General features: G+C 44.9%; 1 protein-coding gene across 1 annotated transcript in view; it reads left to right on the top strand.

Annotated features, from left to right (window-relative positions):
• The first annotated feature begins 1,059 nt into the window (after positions 1-1,059).
• Positions 1,060-17,538, top strand: part of LOC134220171 (neuropeptide CCHamide-1 receptor-like) — a 205,873-nt gene continuing 189,394 nt past the window's right edge. The window contains exon 1 of the mRNA XM_062699158.1: positions 1,060-2,197. The gene's annotated coding sequence lies outside the window, so the exon portion shown is untranslated. The remainder of the gene's footprint in view (positions 2,198-17,538) is intronic.

Genomic DNA, 17,538 nt, shown 5'->3' with positions numbered 1-17,538 from the left:
CAAGCGTCAGAACATCTGGTGAGACATCCGATTCGTTCGTGACGTTAGATGGATTGAAGCTGGGCGATGCGCTCTCTATTCTGCTATTCAACATAGCTCTGTACATTGCAATTCGAATATCTGGTGTGTTAAGAGACGGAACCATCATCTAAGTCTTACATGCTCCTTAGTTTTGCGGACGACATCGACATCACACCAATAATGATCGTAGATCGCAGTGCAGTGGAAGAGGCTTGCATTTGCTCGAGACCTATGACGGTTTAAATAAGAGATTATCGTTTTTTCGCGAAATTAGTATGTTGAAAATGTCTACTCTTTATAGCAGGAAGCAGGAAAAATCCGCTAGTATTGGGCATTTTACCTAAGATTTTTAACGATAATATGCTCAACAGCAGCATATTAGGCCAGGGTTTGAGTCATATATATCCTATTCAGGATCAGTTAAAATTTTCTATTCAAATTCAAAATTAAATGCGTAATTTATGCAACAACCGTTTGAGATGTGAAGAACTAATTCAAATATCGAAATCCACATTTAATAAAGAAAAAAAAGCCATTTCAGATGAAATTTTTAGAGAATGCCAAGGAGAATGTATTTCTCGCCAACATGCAAAATCTTGGGAAGTGCGCCATAAAATGCAATACCTTTCGTAAATTCCTAATCGAAATTTCTAATTTCGTAAGGTGAGACTGTAGGCGAATTTCCCATTCCCTGCCCACGTGCTCGCTCGGATTCGTTCGTTCTGTTTACAAACAGGGCCTCCCCTCAAAGGTAAACGTTCATTTTCATTGATGATTGATCTTGATCATGCGCACAATTTTCCCGCCAATTTTCATACCGAATGCTGAGGGCACTTATTCATTCATGACGTCAGGTGGCAGTTGGGCTGTGGAAGGGCAGCATGGGGTGGCCTTGGCAATCGGCGAAAGATAATTTAAAGCAGAAGCGCAGCATTCAAATGGCCTGGCCACAGTCGGTATTCGGTAGCGGTGGCTGTTCGACGGTGTTACCGGCACGGATGTGGGATCGCTCCAGAGTTGGAAGTGCTTTGTAAAATAATTCTGCACAAGCAGCGGACCCGGCAGCGATGCCTTTGCGCTTTGTTCAGTAGCGTTTTCGATTTCATCCAAGACGAACGTACTCCTGGCGTGCTCCTCCGGATTTACAGGCACTTCTATAGGGATATTGACTATGAAGTTAGAAAGCTACAGATGATAACCTGCTGCTGTGTTTGGATTTAAATCACTCCACAGTTAGTAAACGTGGATACTTGAATGAGCCATTCCATCAACGTTAGATCTTCCAAGTGAGTTAAGTGATTTCATGAAAAGTGTAATCAGCGAATATGCATATAAAGGGGTACCAATTGAAAGAATCAACAAATTGAATCGGCCACACGTCTGATGAGTGGTTGAGTGATGAATGACGATTGCTGTCAGAAGGCGAGAAAAGTGGAACCGTACGTTAAACACGTCGATACCGAATTTCAATCGGTACGAGATTCTCTTCAGATCTTTTCTATCGGTTATTTACCCAATGAAATGAAATAAGTTTTTGCCGGCGAGTGTTTATCCAAAGATTCCAATATCAATTAGTGCAGAAGAAGCGGTTAATTTCGTGGGAATCACCGCTAAATCAGATTTAATCCATTACCGACGTAGTTTTTGATACGAGTGTTTACAATTATGGTTTTGTGATCTCCAGCATCGCGGGGCGAACTAGTGATAGAAAAAAAGAGTAACAGAAAACGTGCCAAGCAATCTGTTTCCGCAGTGGGCAGTCCGTTTAGTATTTCCGTTAAGGTCAACAATTAAGGTAATAAAATTGGTGCGGCCGGGCAAACAAATCGGTGCGATAAACACTGTGATTGAAATAAAAAATATTACACGTTGGTAAATTTGTTTGGAACTACGTGTGCGGTGAATCCGTATGTAAATGCGGATCTCACTCTCAAGGGAGGGAAAAAAATATACGATGTGCGATAAATCAAATCAAAATAGCCAACCTTTTTCGCGATGAGGAGTGAAAAACAAATTTGCTGGAATAAAACAAAAGCCCGGGAAAGTGAATCATTGCAGAGGGCTTTCACAGACCAAGCTGCTGTATTTAGCCGATGAGAGAATTATTGACACGAGATCTGCGTTGTGTTGCGGCTTCGAAATAAACTCCGGTAGCTTCATGAACAACTGCACTGAGGTAAGTTTCGATTTATTTGATGAAAAAAATACACAATGAGATATATGAGTTGTGCGATTGAACACTAAAATGTCTGTAGCAGGAAGTTTGTGACTATTTTATTCGGTGCTAGTGGAAATACATCAATGGAGAAAATATTCTTAGCCCATAAGGCACGAAAAAAAAATAATACAATATTTTTTAACTATGAATTGGCAATCACGTTGAAGCTTATCTAATATCGTGCAATGAATATTATTATTTCCCTAAACTTGCTTAGGTTGAGATGCAATGTATTTTTCTTTATTTGATTGTTGATTTTGAATGCAAAAAATCTTCGATTTTATTGACTTAAAATATGGTTCTTTTATTGCAGCATTTCTCCAGTTTTGTATCTGTTAAATGATTTGATATTTGAGTTTATATTCAACAAAGCAGTAAAAAAAACTCAAGAAGTCAATTTGCTCATTCTTCCACCACTTGATGGATGTTTACCATAATAAATGAATATCAAATTTGCTCTGGGATCATGATTAAAGCTTAACGGCGGTAGCACAACTCGGAGATTCTTTTCGAGGGATTTATATTTTAAAAAAGTTTTTAGATTAGCGTGATTTCAATACATGAAAAGATCCGTCTCATTTAAATTAGATGGAAATTAAAATCCCGAAGCAATCATCTTAAAGTTTGAGACTGCTTTAGGTTATTGTAATCAAATTCATTCACTTTTGTCTTTCACGGACTTTTAGTTAACTTGTTCCGGAAACATTATTTTTGCTGCTTTTCAGGGTTGTTGCGAATGGATTGGATTTCGCGAAAATAGCTAGCTGCTGTGTTCATCATTTCGGATTTCGCGGAACCATTATTTGCAGTTGTAATTATCGCGCGCCGTTTGCGAATTCCAAACATGCTAAACTTTCTCAATAAATATAGAACATCCACAATTATAAAACACTTTTGGCGAAACGCTTTAGATTCAATTTTTGAATTTATTTTAAAATAACAAACTAATTACTATCGCGATACACAATGGTGTATCTACCTAAGAAGCCCCATACACGTTCCGGCATGTTGTACAACTTTGACTCCGCCCCAGGAAATTTGGTAGGGTCGGAGTAAAGTCGGACCGTCCCTGGGTAAGTTGTAAGATTGTTGACAAAATGAAGAAAGTTAAAAAAATAGGAAAGTTAAAAAAACATGAAAATATATAAAATTGGAAAAATGAAAATATGAAAGTATTAAAGTATGAGGATATGACAAAATGGATATATGAAAATATAAATCATAAACATATGGAAATATGAAATATAATTGATACGAAAAAGTAAACATAAGTTACAATAACGAATGAAAATTTGTATGAAAATATAAAACATGAAAGCATGGGAATATGAAAATAGAAAATATAAAAATTAAAAAATTACTTTCAAAATTTCACACTTTTATATTTGAATTATATAAAAATAAAAATATGAAAATACGAAAGTATGAAACATGAAATAGAAATATAAATATATGAAAAATACTCAAAATAAACACAAAATGATTTCAAAAATCATTTTTTGTTTGTGTTAACCTGATTTGATTACTGTTTCAGAATTATGACCAACGCAATATTTTTCCACAATGTTGGGCAGCTTATCTTCCAACATTTGAAAAGAAAACACAAAAAAAGTTTTCCCTTAAGGCAATGCGAACTGTACGCTTTTATTACTGTGTTGACCCGGTTTTGTCACTCCCCGATTTTGTCTACCCCCGATTTTATCACGTCCCGATTTTGTCACCCTAAACAAATTTGAAAATTTTAATCATGCTTTTTATTTTCGTAAATCATACCGCAAACAACAGTGATTTTCATAAAATTACTTTCACCGCCTGAACCACATTATGAATCACTTCTGTAGACCTGTCTGTGGCCCGAAGTATTTGCGATCGGGGCCGTGGCGTTAGCAGCGTCACACCGTAAGCAGCATTCGGCGGGGGTGGCATGTATCTGCGTGAAGAATTTTGAGCTGAAAAAAATTCTCCACGCTACAATGAACATCATGCTTTTTATGGACTTTATTTTTACGAATAAAAATTAGAGCGTGGCGCAATTTTTGGACCAACATGATTAAACACAGGCGAAATTGTTATTTTTTTGTAGATGGGATGTCTATGTTGTTGTTATCTGAAAAAGCGCCGTATTTGCCTAATTAAATTTACAAATTACAATTTTCATTTTTCTGTTCAAAAGCTCGATGAGTACTGCTCGTTAATATAACAGTATGCAACTGTTTTAAGCTTATCCTACAATTGGATTTTCGCCTTTTCTATGATTTGAATAGTAATATTTTACTGAAGTAGGACATATTACACCTAGTTTTTTTTTTACACGGTTTGGATTTAGTCGTTTAAGACCTTCAGCGTCAATTGTTTCATTGAGTTAACCCCACGAAAAAATTCACAAAAATCAATGAAAATTCAGGGGGTATTTAAAAAGCTGTGAGAGTTTAGGTTAACTGAGAAATTAATGAATTCCAACCGCGTAAAAAAAACCTGGGTGTATATCTAAAAATTGAGATTTTATGGCGCCTTGTTCGGTTTTTTTTTCGTCTACGTGCTGTGGAGTGTGGGTTCGATTCCCGCCCAGTAAGGAGAAAACTTTTCGTAAAGCGGAATTTTTTTTAACTAATTTACTTACTTATGGATCCTGTACACCTCCGGTGGTTTGAAAGATCTCCATCCTGAGCGTTGCCCAGCTATCGCTTTAACCTGTTGCCAGGTTAGATTTCGGTCGACTTCTTTTATTTCTTTATTGAGGCTTCGCCGCCATGAGCCTCTGGGTCTGCCTCTGCTGCGATGTCCCGCTGGGTTCCAGTCTAATGCTTGTTTACAGATTTCGTTTCCGCCCCCACGTAGAGTGTGGCCGACCCGGCCCCTTTTCCGATCCCGAATTTCTGTTGCTATCGGCCTCTGGTGACAACGATTATGGAGCTCGTTGTTTGAGATCCAGTTGTGAGGCCACCATGCCCAATTTATATACCGCAGGCATCTGAACACCTGCAGCCGTTGAGTGTTCTCCACTGATACACACCATGTTTCGCTAGCGTATAACAGCACCGATTTCACGTTAGAGTTGAAAATTCATATTTTGGTGCGTTCACTTATCTGCCTGTTTTTACAGATATTTCTTAAACTCGCAAAGGCAGCCCTTGCTTTCTTGATCCGTGTGCCTATGTCGATCTTGGTACCGCCGCCTGACACCATTTGGCTACCAAGATACCACTGGTTGCCCAGCTACTGTGAAACTGGATGAGGATGATTAGGATGAGGAACAGTAACGGTGATATAATACATCCTCACCTCACACCAGCTACGACCTGGATAGGGTCGGACAAGACCACATTGTGCAGCACTCTACATGAGAAGGCCTCGTACTGTGCCTCGATGAGGCCGATGATTTTCTCAGAAGCCACCTTGCGTCTCAAGGCGCCCAACATATTCTCGTGATTGAGACGGTCGAAAGCTTTTTCGTAGAATGAATACCGTAGAAATTTTCGTAGAAATGAATACCAAGTAAAAGGGACTCTTGGAATTCGTTGACCTGCTCCAGAATAACACGGAGCGTGTCAATATGGTCCACACAGGATCTTCCGACACGGAATCCGGCCTGCTGCCACCGGCGAGTCACATCGATCTTCTCCTGAATCCGGGCTAGGATAACTTTGCATAGAACTTTCGGAACGGTACACAGCAACATAATGCCTCGCCAGTTATCGCATACAGTCAGGTCACCCATTTTTGGGCACCTTCGCTAAGATACCTTGCATCCAGTCGACCGGGTTCTTGGATGACCTACAAACCTTTAACAAAATAATCAATCACCCAGCAGAATGTTGTAATTCTGCTTGAAGTTACACTTGAGAAGTTCATCGTTACGTTGGCTGATCTGTAAATCTATATTTTAAAGAGTTGCGTTCAAACCAGTGAAACGATGACCACTTAAAGCGTTACTTTAGACGTGACCAGACGTCCCGTCCCTACTTGTCCCGTATAACCAGGCGTCCCGGAAAACGTTCCGCATTCTGTGATGAATTTGTAAATCGTTAAAAAAAATTAGAATCTATAGGGGAAGGTTGCCGGAACTGGTCGGATGGCGGCACCCCGTCGTAACTTTTGACAGAAAACATATGTGGTCATTCTGACATTTTCCATACGTTTGCTATGTTCGCACGATCTTGTTGTGTCCATTTCCAAAGCACATAGGGGAACGGTTCGCCACTTCATCCCATAGCTCCTATTTCCATCCCATCAAAAACAAAGCAATAAAAAGAAATTTGGTTTGTTACTTATTTTAGTGATTTTTTTCACCAGTGAGCACGCGTGTCAACAAAAAGAAGCGACTTGATTGGTGCTGTATTTATTTGTTTTGCGATGAGATGAATATATGTGCAATGAGATGGAAAACGGAACAGTTCCTCTAGTTTCGTTTTACAGAGAAAACACTTTTTTGTCAAGTGAAAACCCACTCCAAAGTTTTTTGTGGTAATTTGCTTAGTGTTATAAACCAAATTAAAACGATCAAAATGGTGAGCGCATTACGTATTTACAAAGCAAATTTACTCTATTTTGATATTCATAATTGAATGCCACCGTATCTGTCGCAGTACTACATATTATTTTCACTTTTCAAAAGGGTTACTTATTTCGCTTGTTTTCATCAGTTTATTGCCTAATTTCAGGCTATAAGCCAAGTTAACAAAACTAACAATTTTTAAAATCTTGATGAAATGTGTATAATGTACTTAAATATAATAAATTTCATTGCTATTGATACAATGAATCTTGATCTTTCCAGCCATAACGCTCCCACTTCATAGTTTTTCATTTCGAGTGTTTTGCCTTTCTCGTACACTAAGTGTACCGAAAGGCCATATTTCTTTATTATTTCTTCATTTTTGTTTCTTTTTTAGGAGCAGGAAAAGCCCGGTTGAGTGGAACGTACTGCTCTTCCTCAAACGGGCGTAAAAACCTCCTCTTCTTTTGCATCAACAGATTAACAATTCATCCTAATGATACATTCAATATTTGCTTAAATTTACTTAACTAACCCTAACAAATTAACTGACTTCTTATGCCGAAAGGATAATAGAGAATCTCTTGCGAAGAGTAGATCGTATATGTTCGCTCCAAAAACAAACTTTTTATAGGAGGCCCGTAGACCCATAGTGTTGTATACCAATCGACTCAGCTCGACGAACCGAGGTGATGTCTGTCTGTGTGTGTACGTTTGTATGTATGTTAGGGTGGTTCAAAAAATCGATTTTGCTTCACAGTGCTCATCTGATTCTTTATCATGTTCTGAGTGTCCTCTGAAAAATTGAGCTCATTTGGATTAAAACTGATTTAGCACAAACCGTTTCAAGTTTGCATGCAAATAAGTATGGGGAAATTTATGTTTCCATTATACTGTTAACCCTCTAAGACCCGGGACGAACGGATTTTTTTTCAAATGGCTCGCATTCAGCACCTGATCGTCAGAATTCCTCGCGGTTTCGTTTGTGCTCAAGAGGAATAGCTATATTTTTGCTCTGATACATTTTTAAATAGAAATTTTTGTTCAGGTCCGATTTATTGCTAAAAATAAGTGTGCGCGGGGGTGTTTTTCCTACAATTCAAACATCTCTTCAATATTCTGGACGTGTTCATGCCCAAAATTTATCAAATCACCCATCAAACCAACCCAAAAAGATATTTGTAAAGATTTTTAGTCGATTCCGATGTTTTCACCATTTGAGTAGGGCAGGATTGACTGAATTCAGGGCCGCATTCAGGGGATACAATGGTAGAGTATGGGCTAAAAATTCAATTACAATGAAATTTGCATGAGGTAATAAGCATGCGGCTGCACAAATTTTACAAATCAGGAGTTTTAAATATTTAATTTTCAATTGAAATTGACCTTCTGAAATTCTTATCAGGGCCGCATTTAAGGGTCAAAATGGGGGTGACCAGGGGCCATATCACCAATTGCAATGAAACTGGGCATGCGACTGCTCAAAATTCATGACATCAGGAGCTCAAAGAACTCTGTTTGAATTTGAAATTGACCTTCTGAAATTTTGACCAGGGCCGGATTCAGGGGTCCAAATGGGGAGAGCAAGGGCCATATCACCAATAGCAATGAAACTGGGCAGTGGGCATGCGACTGCTCAAACTTCATGAAAACACATCAGGATCTCAAAGAACTCTGTTTGAATTTGAAATTGACCTTCTGAAATTTCAACCAGGGCTGGATTCAGGGGTGAAAATTTGGAGAGCGGGCAATATCACCAATAGCAATGAAACTGGACATGCGATTGCTCAAACATCATGAGAACACATCAGGAGTTCGAAGTATTCTGCTTGAACTTGAAACTGCTCTTATACAAATTTCAGGAATTTCTCTGGAAAATCCTCCAGAAGTTCCTCCGGAAATTCCTTCAAAAGCTCCTCCAGGAATTTCTCCGGAAGTTCCTCCAGTAATTCATCCGGAAGTTCCTCCAGTAATTCCTCCGGAAGTTCCTCCAGTAATTCCTCCGGAAGTTCCTCAAGTAATTCCTCCGGAAGATCCTCCAGGAATTCCTCCGGAAGTTCCTCCAGGAATTCCTCCGGAAGTTCCTCCAGGAATTCCTCCGGAAGTTTTTTCAGGTAATCTTCCGGAAAATCCTCAAAGAATTTCTGCCGAAGTTCCTTCAGGAATTCCTTCGGAAATTCCTCAAGGAATTCATTCGGAAATTCCTTCAGGAATACATTCGGAAGTTCCTCCAGGAAATCCTATAGAAGTTCCTCCAGGAATTCCTACGGAAGTTATTTCAGAAAGTCCTCCGGAAAATCTTCCAAGAATTTCTGCCGAAGTTGCTCCGGGAATTCCTCCAGGAATTCATTCGGAAGTTCCTCCAGGAATTCATTCGGAAATTACTCCAGGAATTCATTCGGAAGTTCCTCCAGGAATTCATCCGGAAGTTCCTCCAGGAAATCCTACGGAAGTTCCTCCAGGAAATCCTACGGAAGTTCCTTCATGAATTCCTCGGGAAGTTCCTCCAGGAATTCATCCGGATGTTCCTGCAAGAATTTCTCTCGAAGTTCCTCCAGGAATTTCTCCGGAAGTTCCTCCAGGAATTTCTCCGGAAGTTCCATCAGGAATTTCTCCGGAAGTTCCTTCAGGAATTCCTCCGGAAGTTCCTCCAGGAATTCCTCCGGAAGTTCCTCCAGGAATTCCTCCGGAAGTTCCTCCAGGAATTCCTCCGGAAGTTCCTCCAGGAATTCCTCCGGAAGTTCCTCCAGGAATTCCTCCGGAAGTTCCTCCAGGAATTCCTCCGAAGTTCCTCCAGGAATTCCTCCGAAGTTCCTCCAGGAATTCCTCCGGAAGTTCCTCCAGGAATTCCTCCGGAAGTTCCTCCAGGAATTCTTCCGAAGTTCCTCCAGGAATTCCTCCGAAGTTCCTCCAGGAATTCCTCCGGAAGTTCCTCCAGGAATTCCTCCGGAAGTTCCTCCAGGAATTCCTCCGGAAGTTCCTCCAGGAATTCCTCCGGAAGTTCCTCCAGGAATTCCTCCGGAAGTTCCTCCAGGAATTCCTCCGGAAGTTCCTCCAGGAATTCCTCCGGAAGTTCCTCCAGGAATTCCTCCGGAAGTTCCTCCAGGAATTCCTCCGGAAGTTCCTCCAGGAATTCCTCCGAAGTTCCTCCAGGAATTCCTCCGGAAGTTCCTCCAGGAATTCCTCCGGAAGTTCCTCCAGGAATTCCTCCGGAAGTTTTTTCAGGTAATCTTCCGGAAAATCCTCCAAGAATTTCTGTCGAAGTTCCTTCAGGAATTCCTCCGGAAATTCCTCAAGGAATTCATTCGGAAATTCCTTCAGGAATTCATTCGGAAGTTCCTCCAGGAAATCCTATAGAAGTTCCTCCAGGAATTCATCCGGCAGTTCCGCCAGGAATTCCTCCGGAAGTTATTTCAGAAAGTCCTCCGGGAAATCTTCCAAGAATTTCTGCCGAAGTTGCTCCGGGAATTCCTCCAGGAATTCATTCGGAAATTCCTCCAGGAATTCCTCCGGAAGTTCCTCCAGGAATTCCTCCGGAAGTTCCTCCTGGAATTCCTCCGGAAGTTCCTTCTGGAATTCCTCCGGAAGTTCCTTCTGGAATTCCTCCGGAAGTTCCTCCAGGAATTCCTCCGGAAGTTCCTCCAGGAATTCCTCCAAAAGTTCCTCCAGGAATTCCTCCGGAAGTTCCTCCAGGAATTCCTCCGGAAGTTCCTCCAGGAATTCCTCCGGAAGGAATTCCTCCGTTCCTCCAGGAATTCCCCCGGAAGTTCCTCCAGGAATTCCTCCGGAAGTTCCTCCAGGAATTCCTCCGGAAGTTCCTCCAGGAATTCCTCCGGAAGTTCCTCCAGGAATTCCTCCGGAAGTTCCTCCAGGAATTCCTCCGGAAGTTCCTCCAGGAATTCCTCCGGAAGTTCCTCCAGGAATTCCTCCGGAAGTTCCTCCAGGAATTCCTCCGGAAGTTTTTTCAGGTAATCTTCCGGAAAATCCTCCAAGAATTTCTGTCGAAGTTCCTTCAGGAATTCCTCCGGAAATTCCTCAAGGAATTCATTCGGAAATTCCTTCAGGAATTCATTCGGAAGTTCCTCCAGGAAATCCTATAGAAGTTCCTCCAGGAATTCATCCGGCAGTTCCGCCAGGAATTCATCCGGAAGTTCCTCCAGGAATTCCTCCGGAAGTTCCTCCAGGAATTCCTCAGGAGTTCCTCCAGGAATTCCTCCGGAAGTTCCTCCAGGAATTCCTCCGGAAGTTCCTCCAGGAATTCCTCCGGAAGTTCCTCCAGTAATTCCTCCGGAAGTTCCTCCAGGAATTCCTCCGGAAGTTCCTCCAGGAATTCCTCCGGAAGTTCCTCCAGGAATTCCTCCGGAAGTTCCTCCAGGAATTCCTCCGGAAGTTCCTCCAGGAATTCCTCCGGAAGTTCCTCCAGGAATTCCTCCGGAAGTTCCTCCAGGAATTCCTCCGGAAGTTCCTCCAGGAATTCCTCCGGAAGTTCCTCCAGGAATTCCTCCGGAAGTTCCTCCAGGAATTCCTCCGGAAGTTCCTCCAGGAATTCCTCCGGAAGTTCCTCCAGGAATTCCTCCGGAAGTTCCTCCAGGAATTCCTCCGGAAGTTCCTCCAGGAATTCCTCCGGAAGTTCCTCCAGGAATTCCTCCGGAAGTTCCTCCAGGAATTCCTCCGGAAGTTCCTCCAGGAATTCCTCCGGAAGTTCCTCCAGGAATTCCTCCGGAAGTTCCTCCAGGAATTCCTCCGGAAGTTCCTCCAGGAATTCCTCCGGAAGTTCCTCCAGGAATTCCTCCGGAAGTTCCTCCAGGAATTCTTCCGGAAGTTCCTCCAGGAATTCCTCCGGAAGTTCCTCCAGGAATTCCTCCGAAAGTTCCTCCAGGAATTCCTCCGGAAGTTCCTCCAGGAATTCCTCCGGAAGTTCCTCCAGGAATTCCTCCGGAAGTTCCTCCAGGAATTCCTCCGGAAGTTCCTCCAGGAATTCCTCCGGAAGTTCCTCCAGGAATTCCTCCGGAAGTTCCTCCAGGAATTCCTCCGGAAGTTCCTCCAGGAATTCCTCCGGAAGTTCCTCCAGGAATTCCTCCGGAAGTTCCTCCAGGAATTCCTCCGGAAGTTCCTCCAGGAATTCCTCCGAAGTTCCTCCAGGAATTCCTCCGAAGTTCCTCCAGGAATTCCTCCGGAAGTTCCTCCAGGAATTCCTCCGGAAGTTCCTCCAGGAATTCCTCCGGAAGTTCCTCCAGGAATTCCTCCGAAGTTCCTCCAGGAATTCCTCCGGAAGTTCCTCCAGGAATTCCTCCGGAAGTTCCTCCAGGAATTCCTCCGGAAGTTCCTCCAGGAATTCCTCCGGAAGTTCCTCCAGGAATTCCTCCGAAGTTCCTCCAGGAATTCCTCCGGAAGTTCCTCCAGGAATTCCTCCGGAAGTTCCTCCAGGAATTCCTCCGGAAGTTCCTCCAGGAATTCCTCCGGAAGTTCCTCCAGGAATTCCTCCGAAGTTCCTCCAGGAATTCCTCCGGAAGTTCCTCCAGGAATTCCTCCGAAGTTCCTCCAGGAATTCCTCCGGAAGTTCCTCCAGGAATTCCTCCGGAAGTTCCTCCAGGAATTCCTCCGGAAGTTCCTCCAGGAATTCCTCCGGAAGTTCCTCCAGGAATTCCTCCGGAAGTTCCTCCAGGAATTCCTCCGGAAGTTCCTCCAGGAATTCCTCCGGAAGTTCCTCCAGGAATTCCTCCGGAAGTTCCTCCAGGAATTCCTCCGGAAGTTCCTCCAGGAATTCCTCCGGAAGTTCCTCCAGGAATTCCTCCGGAAGTTCCTCCAGGAATTCCTCCGGAAGTTCCTCCAGGAATTCCTCCGGAAGTTCCTCCAGGAATTCCTCCGGAAGTTCCTCCAGGAATTCCTCCGGAAGTTCCTCCAGGAATTCCTCCGGAAGTTCCTCCAGGAATTCCTCCGGAAGTTCCTCCAGGAATTCCTCCGGAAGTTCCTCCAGGAATTCCTCCGGAAGTTCCTCCAGGAATTCCTCCGGAAGTTCCTCCAGGAATTCCTCCGGAAGTTCCTCCAGGAATTCCTCCGGAAGTTCCTCCAGGAATTCCTCCGGAAGTTCCTCCAGGAATTCCTCCGAAGTTCCTCCAGGAATTCCTCCGGAAGTTCCTCCAAGAATTCCTCCCATAGTTCCTCCAAGAATTCCTCCAGGAATTCCTCCGGAAGTTCCTCCAGGAATTCCTCCGAAAGTCTCTCCAGGGATTCCACTGGAAGTCCATTCAGGAATTCATCCAGAAGTCCCTCCGGGAATTCCTCCTGAAGTCCTTTCAGGAATTCCTCCAGAAGTCCCTCCAGGAATTCCTCCGGAAGTCCCTCCAGGAATTCCCTCTGGAAGTTCCTCCAGGAATCTCTCCGGAAGTCTCTCCAGGAATTCCTAAGGAAGTTCCTCCAAAAATTCCTCCGGAAGTTCCTCTAGGAATTCCTCCGAAGTTCCTCCAGGAATTCCTCCGGAAGTTCCTCCAGGAATTCCTCCGGAAGTTCCTCCAGGAATTCCTCCGGAAGTTCCTCCAGGAATTCCTCCGAAGTTCCTCCAGGAATTCCTCCGAAGTTCCTCCAGGAATTCCTCCGGAAGTTCCTCCAGGAATTCCTCCGGAAGTTCCTCCAGGAATTCCTCCGGAAGTTCCTCCAGGAATTCCTCCGGAAGTTCCTCCAGGAATTCCTCCGGAAGTTCTTCCAGGAATTCCTCCGGAAGTTCCTCCAGGAATTCCTCCGGAAGTTCCTCCAGGAATTCCTCCGGAAGTTCCTCCAGGAATTCCTCCGGAAGTTCCTCCAGGAATTCCTCCGGAAGTTCTTCCAGGAATTCCTCCGGAAGTTTTTTCAGGTAATCTTCCGGAAAATCCTCCAAGAATTTCTGCCGAAGTTCCTCCAGGAATTCCTTCGGAAGTTCCACCAGGAATTCCTTCGGAAGTTCCACCAGGAATTCCTTCGGAAGTTCCATCAGGAATTCCTTCGGAAGTTCCACCAGGAATTCCTTCGGAAGTTCCATCAGGAATTCCTTCGGAAGTTCCATCAGGAATTCCTTCGGAAGTTCCACCAGGAATTCCTTCGGAAGTTCCTCCAGGAATTCCTTCGGAAGTTCCACCAGGAATTCCTTCGGAAGTTCCACCGGAATTCCTGGAGGAACTTCCGGAGGAATTCCTGGAGGAACTTCCGGAGGAATTCCTGGAGGAACTTCCGGAGGAATTCCTGGAGAAACTTCTGGAGGAATTCCTGGAGGAACTTCCGGAGGAATTCCTGGAGGAACTTCCGGAGGAATTCCTGGAGGAACTTCCTGAGGAATTCCTGGAGGAACTTCCTGAGGAATTCCTGGAGGAACTTCCTGAGGAATTCCTGGAGGAACTTCCGGAACTTTCGGAGGAATTCCTGGAGGAACTTCCGGAGGAATTCCTGGAGGAACTTCTGGAGGAATTCCTGGAGGAACTTCCGGAGGAATTCCTGAGGAACTCCGGAGGAATTCCTGAGGAACTTCCGGAGGAATTCCTGGAGGAACTTCCGGAGGAATTCCTGGAGGAACTTCCGGAGGAATTCCTGGAGGAACTTCCGGAGGAATTCCTGGAGGAACTTCCGGAGGAATTCCTGAGGAACTTCCGAGGAATTCCTGGAGGAACTTCCGGAGGAATTCCTGGAGGAACTTCCGGAGGAATTCCTGGAGGAACTTCCGGAGGAATTCTGGAGGAACTTCCGGAGGAATTCCTGGAGGAACTTCCGGAGGAATTCCTGGAGGAACTTCCGGAGGAATTCCTGGAGGAACTTCCGGAGGAATTCCTGGAGGAACTTCCGAGGAATTCCTGAGGAACTTCCGGAGGAATTCCTGGAGGAACTTCCGAGGAATTCCTGGAGGAACTTCCGGAGGAATTCCTGGAGGAACTTCCGGAGGAATTCCTGGAGGAACTTCCGAGGAATTCCTGAGGAACTTCCGGAGGAATTCCTGGAGGAACTTCCGGAGGAATTCCTGGAGGAACTTCCGGAGGAATTCCTGGAGGAACTTCCGGAGGAATTCCTGGAGGAACTTCCGGAGGAATTCCTGAGGAACTTCCGGAGGAATTCCTGGAGGAACTTCCGGAGGAATTCCTGGAGGAACTTCCGAGGAATTCCTGGAGGAACTTCCGGAGGAATTCCTGAGGAACTTCCGGAGGAATTCCTGGAGGAACTTCCGGAGGAATTCCTGAGGAACTTCCGAGGAATTCCTGGAGGAACTTCCGGAGGAATTCCTGGAGGAACTTCCGGAGGAATTCCTGAGGAACTTCCGAGGAATTCCTGGAGGAACTTCCGGAGGAATTCCTGGAGGAACTTCCGGAGGAATTCCTGGAGGAACTTCCGGAGGAATTCCTGGAGGAACTTCCGGAGGAATTCCTGGAGGAACTTCCGGAGGAATTCCTGGAGGAACTTCCGGAGGAATTCCTGGAGGAACTTCCGGAGGAATTCCTGGAGGAACTTCCGGAGGAATTCCTGGAGGAACTTCCGGAGGAATTCCTGGAGGAACTTCCGGAGGAATTCCTGGAGGAACTTCCGGGGGAATTCCTGGAGGATATTCCGGAGGAATCCCTGGAGGAACTTCCGGAGGAATTCCTGGAGGAACTTCCGGAGGAATTCCTGGAGGAACTTCCGGAGGAATTCCTGGAGGAACTTCCGGAGGAATTCCTGGAGGAACTTCCGGAGGAATTCCTGGAGGAACTTCTGGAGGAATTCCTGGAGGAACTTCTGGAGGAATTCCTGGAGGAACTTCCGGAGGAATTCCTGGAGGAACTTCCGGAGGAATTCCTGGAGGAACTTCCGGAGGAATTCCTGAGGAAACTTCCGGAGGAATTCCTGAGGAACTTCCGGAGGAATTCCTGGAGGAACTTCCGGAGGAATTCCTGGAGGAACTTCCGGAGGAATTCCTGGAGGAACTTCCGGAGGAATTCCTGGAGGAACTTCCGGAGGAATTCCTGGAGGAACTTCCGGAGGAATTCCTGGAGGAACTTCCGGAGGAATTCCTGGAGGAACTTCCGGAGGAATTCCTGGAGGAACTTCCGGAGGAATTCCTGGAGGAACATCCGGAGGAATTCCTGGAGGAACTTCCGAAGGAATTCCTGGAGGAACTTCCGGAGTAATGCCTGGAGGAACCTCGCGAGGAATTCCTGGAGGAACTTCCGGAGGAATTCCTGGAGGAACTTCCGGAGGAATTCCTGGAGGAACTTCCGGAGGAATTCCTGGAGGAACTTCCGGAGGAATTCCTGGAGGAACTTCCGGAGGAATTCCTGGAGGAACTTCCTGAGGAATTCCTGGAGGAACTTCCGGAGGAATTCCTGGAGGAACTTCCGGAGGAATTCCTGGAGGAACTTCCGAAGAATTCCTGGATTAACTTCGCGAGGAATTCCTGGAGGAACTTCCGGAGGAATTCCTGGAGGAACTTCCGGAGGAATTCCTGGAGGAACTTCCGGAGGAATTCCAGGAGGAACTTCCGGAGGAATTCCTGGAGGAACTTCCGGAGGAATTCCTGGAGGTACTTCCGGAAGAATTTCTGGAGGAATTTCGCCAGGAATTCCAGGAGGAACTTCCGGAGGAACTACTGGAGGAACTTCGCGAGAAATTCCTTGATTAACTTCGCGAGGAATTCCTGGAGGAACTTTCGGAGGAATTCCTGAAGGAATTTCAGGAGGAATTCCTGGAGAAACTTCTAGAGGAATTCCCGGTGGAACTGCCGGAGGAATTCCTGAAGGAATTGAAGAAGGAACTTCCGGAGGAATTTCTGGAGGAACTTCCGGAGGAATTTCTGGAGGAACTTCCGGAGGAATTCCTGGAGGAACTTCCGGAGGAATTCCTGCAGGAACTTCCGGAGGAATTCCTGGAGGAATTTAAGGAGGAACTTCCGGAAGAATTCCTGGAGGAATTTCGAGAGAAACTCTTGCAGGAACATCCGGAGGAATTCCTGGAGGAACTTCCGGAAGAATTCATGGCGGAACTTCCCGAGGAATTCATGAAGGAAATTCCAGAGGAATTCATGGAGGAACTTCCGGAGGAATTTATGAAGGAATTCCTGAAGGAACTTCCGTAGGATTTCCTGGAGGAACTTCTATAGGATTTCCTGGAGGAGCTTCCCGAGGAATTCATGAAGGGACTTCCGTAGGATTTCCTGGAGGAACTTCCGAATGAATTCCTGGAGGAATTTCCGAATGAATTCCTGGACGAATTTTCGAAGGAATTCCTGAAGAAACTTTCGGAGGAATTCCCGGAGCAACTTCGGCAGAAATTCTTGGAGAATTTTCCGGAGGACTTTCTGAAATAACTTCCGGAGGAATTCCTGGAGGAACTTCCGGATGAATTCCTGGAGGAACTTCTATAGGATTTCCTGGAGGAACTTCAGAATGAATTCCTGGAGGAATTTCCGAATGAATTCCTGGAGGAATTTCCGAAGGAATTCCCGGAGGAACTTTGGCAGAAATTCTTGGAGGATTTTCCGGAGGATTTTCTGAAAGAACTTCCGTAGGAATTCCTGGAGGAACTTCCGGAGGAATTCCTGGAGGAACTCCCGGAGGAATTCCTGGAGGAACTTCCGGAGGAATTCCTGGAGGAACTTTTGAAGGAATTTCCGGAGGAACTTCTGGAGGATTTTCCAGAGAAATTCCTGAAATTTGTATAAGAGCAGTTTCAAGTTCAAACAGAATAATTTGAGCTCCTGATGTGTTTTCATGATGTTTGAACAGTCGCATGTCCAGTTTCATTGCTATTGGTGATATGGCCCGCTCTCCATATTTTCACCCCTGAATCCGGCCCTGGTTGAAATTTCAGAAGG

The sequence above is a fragment of the Armigeres subalbatus genome, chromosome 3 (genome assembly GCF_024139115.2).
Source record: "Armigeres subalbatus isolate Guangzhou_Male chromosome 3, GZ_Asu_2, whole genome shotgun sequence".
In the NCBI taxonomy this organism is placed as follows: domain Eukaryota; kingdom Metazoa; phylum Arthropoda; class Insecta; order Diptera; family Culicidae; genus Armigeres; species Armigeres subalbatus.
Note: the sequence above shows the minus strand (reverse complement) of the source record. Positions and strands in the feature narration are given on the sequence as shown.